The sequence below is a fragment of the Oncorhynchus gorbuscha genome, linkage group LG12 (assembly GCF_021184085.1).
Source record: "Oncorhynchus gorbuscha isolate QuinsamMale2020 ecotype Even-year linkage group LG12, OgorEven_v1.0, whole genome shotgun sequence".
In the NCBI taxonomy this organism is placed as follows: Eukaryota; Metazoa; Chordata; class Actinopteri; order Salmoniformes; family Salmonidae; genus Oncorhynchus; species Oncorhynchus gorbuscha.
The window spans coordinates 82,261,009-82,265,225 of NC_060184.1; positions in this window are offsets into that span (position 1 = coordinate 82,261,009).

Consider the following 4,217-nt stretch of genomic DNA (forward strand, 5'->3'; position numbering starts at 1 on the left):
TGGAAAACAGGTAAACCTACAGTAACCCTCCCTCATTAGCCAGGTGTGGTAGAAAACAGGTAAACTCACAGAAGCTTCTCTCTAGAATTTCCCGCCACCTCTCCTTCTTCTTCTTCTTCTTTTCTAGTGTATCATGGCAGTCCTCAAACAATGTTAGAGGTGAATGTCGCCACCTACTGGATGTGTGACAACTGATAAACTTTAATGCAGAAATAATATTGGAAGGTGGAAAGGTATACAAAAACTAAAACTTTTCTCCTTCAATCGGACTCAACTGTAATGACAGGTCCCTACACAGGTTCAGGAGCATGAGAAGGGGGAACCTCTCCATTCAGAATTCCCTGTAACATTTTTCCTGAATATCCGACAATTTTTGCCGCCTTCACAAGAATTTCTCATTTTTTTCATTTTGTATGATTTTTTCCAGTGCAGTTCATCAGTTGAAATAACACAACAAGCTGTGGAGCATCTCTCTCATCTCCACTGCAGGCTGTGGAACATCTCTCTCATCTCCACTGCAGTCTGTGGAGCATCTCTCTCATCTCATCTCCACTGCAGGCTGTGGAACATCTCTCTCATCTCCACTGCAGTCTGTGGAGCATCTCTCTCATCTCATCTCCACTGCAGGCTGTGGAGCATCTCTCTCATCTCCACTGCAGGCTGTGTGGCATCTCTCTCATCTCCACTGCAGGCTGTGGAGCATCTCTCTCATCTCCACTGCAGGCTGTGGAACATCTCTCTCATCTCCACTGCAGTCTGTGGAGCATCTCTCTCATCTCATCTCCACTGCAGGCTGTGGAACATCACTCTCATCTCATCTCCACTGCAGGCTGTGGAACATCTCTCTCATCTCATCTCCACTGCAGGCTGTGGAACATCTCTCTCATCTCCACTGCAGGCTGTGGAGCATCTCTCTCATCTCATCTCCACTGCAGGCTGTGGAACATCTCTCTCATCTCCACTGCAGGCTGTGGAGCATCTCTCTCATCTCTACTGCAGGCTGTGGAGCATCTCTCTCATCTCATCTCCACTGCAGGCTGTGGAACATCTCTCTCATCTCATCTCCACTGCAGGCTGTGGAACATCTCTCTCATCTCCACTGCAGGCTGTGGAGCATCTCTCTCATCTCTACTGCAGGCTGTGGAGCATCTCTCTCATCGCCACTGCAGGCTGTGGAGCATCTCTCTCATCTCCACTGCAGGCTGTGGAACATCTCTCTCATCTCCACTGCAGTCTGTGGAGCATCTCTCTCATCTCATCTCCACTGCAGGCTGTGGAACATCACTCTCATCTCATCTCCACTGCAGGCTGTGGAACATCTCTCTCATCTCATCTCCACTGCAGGCTGTGGAACATCTCTCTCATCTCCACTGCAGGCTGTGGAGCATCTCTCTCATCTCATCTCCACTGCAGGCTGTGGAACATCTCTCTCATCTCCACTGCAGGCTGTGGAGCATCTCTCTCATCTCTACTGCAGGCTGTGGAGCATCTCTCTCATCTCATCTCCACTGCAGGCTGTGGAACATCTCTCTCATCTCATCTCCACTGCAGGCTGTGGAACATCTCTCTCATCTCCACTGCAGGCTGTGGAGCATCTCTCTCATCTCTACTGCAGGCTGTGGAGCATCTCTCTCATCGCCACTGCAGGCTGTGGAGCATCTCTCTCATCTCATCTCCACTGCAGGCTGTGGAACATCTCTCTCATCTCTACTGAAGGCTGTGGAGCATCTCTCTCATCTCCACTGCAGGCTGTGGAACATCTCTCTCATCTCCACTGCAGGCTGTGGAACATCTATCTCATCTCATCTCCACTGCAGGCTGTGGAACATCACTCTCATCTCATCTCCACTGCAGGCTGTGGAGCATCTCTCTCATCTCATCTCCACTGCAGGCTGTGGAACATCTCTCTCATCTCTACTGAAGGCTGTGGAGCATCTCTCTCATCTCTACTGCAGGCTGTGGAGCATCTCTCTCATCGCCACTGCAGGCTGTGGAACATCTATCTCATCTCATCTCCACTGCAGGCTGTGGAACATCACTCTCATCTCATCTCCACTGCAGGCTGTGGAGCATCTCTCTCATCTCATCTCCACTGCAGGCTGTGGAACATCTCTCTCATCTCATCTCCACTGCAGGCTGTGGAACATCTCTCTCATCTCATCTCCACTGCAGGCTGTGGAACATCTCTCTCATCTCATCTCCACTGCAGGCTGTGGAACATCTCTCTCATCTCCACTGCAGGCTGTGGAGCATCTCTCTCATCTCCACTGCAGGCTGTGGAACATCTCTCTCATCTCCACTGCAGGCTGTGGAACATCTCTCTCATCTCCACTGCAGGCTGTGGAGCATCTCTCTCATCTCCACTGCAGGCTGTGGAACATCTCTCTCATCTCCACTGCAGGCTGTGGAACATCTCTCTCATCTCATCTCCACTGCAGGCTGTGGAACATCTCTCTCATCTCTACTGCAGGCTGTGGAGCATCTCTCTCATCTCCACTGCAGGCTGTGGAACATCTCTCTCATCTCATCTCCACTGCAGGCTGTGGAACATCTCTCTCATCTCTACTGCAGTCTGTGGAGCATCTCTCTCATCTCCACTGCAGGCTGTGGAACATCTCTCTCATCTCCACTGCAGGCTGTGGAACATCTCTCTCATCTCCACTGCAGGCTGTGGAACATCTCTCTCATCTCCACTGCAGGCTGTGGAACATCTCTCTCATCTCATCTCCACTGCAGGCTGTGGAACATCTCTCTCATCTCATCTCCACTGCAGGCTGTGGAACATCTCTCTCATCTCATCTCAACTGCAGGCTGTGGAACATCTCTCTCATCTCATCTCCACTGCAGGCTGTGGAGCATCTCTCTCATCTCTACTGCAGGCTGTGGAACATCTCTCTCATCTCTACTGCAGGCTGTGGAACATCTCTCTCATCTCATCTCCACTGAAGGCTGTGGAACATCTCTCTCATCTCATCTCCACTGCAGGCTGTGGAACATCTCTCTCATCTCATCTCCACTGCAGGCTGTGGAACATCTCTCTCATCTCATCTCCACTGCAGGCTGTGGAGCATCTCTCTCATCTCTACTGCAGGCTGTGGAACATCTCTCTCATCTCATCTCCACTGCAGGCTGTGTGGCATCTCTCTCATCTCCACTGCAGGCTGTGGAGCATCTCTCTCATCTCCACTGCAGGCTGTGGAGCATCTCTCTCATCTCCACTGCAGGCTGTGGAACATCTCTCTCATCTCATCTCCACTGCAGGCTGTGGAACATCTCTCTCATCTCATCTCCACTGCAGGCTGTGGAACATCTCTCTCATCTCATCTCCACTGCAGGCTGTGGAGCATCTCTCTCATCTCTACTGCAGGCTGTGGAACATCTCTCTCATCGCATCTCCACTGCAGGCTGTGTGGCATCTGACTGTAAGTCGCTTTGGATAAAAGCGTCTGCTAAATGGCATATATTATTATTATTATTATTATCTCCACTGCAGGCTGTGGAGCATCTCTCTCATCTCCACTGCAGGCTGTGGAGCATCTCTCTCATCTCCACTGCAGGCTGTGGAACATCTCTCTCATCTCATCTCCACTGCAGGCTGTGGAACATCTCTCTCATCTCTACTGCAGGCTGTGGAGCATCTCTCTCATCTCCACTGCAGGCTGTGGAACATCTCTCTCATCTCCACTGCAGGCTGTGGAACATCTCTCTCATCTCATCTCCACTGCAGGCTGTGGAACATCTCTCTCATCTCATCTCCACTGCAGGCTGTGGAACATCTCTCTCATCTCATCTCCACTGCAGGCTGTGGAGCATCTCTCTCATCTCCACTGCAGGCTGTGGAACATCTCTCTCATCTCATCTCCACTGCAGGCTGTGTGGCATCTCTCTCATCTCCACTGCAGGCTGTGGACCATCTCTCTCATCTCCACTGCAGGCTGTGGAGCATCTCTCTCATCTCTACTGCAGGCTGTGGAACATCTCTCTCATCTCCACTGCAGGCTGTGGAGCATCTCTCTCATCTCCACTGCAGGCAGTGGAACATCTCTCTCATCTCCACTGCAGGCTGTGGAACATCTCTCTCATCTCCACTGCAGGCTGTGGAACATCTCGCTCATCTCCACTGCAGGCTGTGGAACATCTCTCTCATCTCCACTGCAGGCTGTGGAGCATCTCTCTCATCTCCACTGCAGGCTGTGGAACATCTCTCTCATCTCATC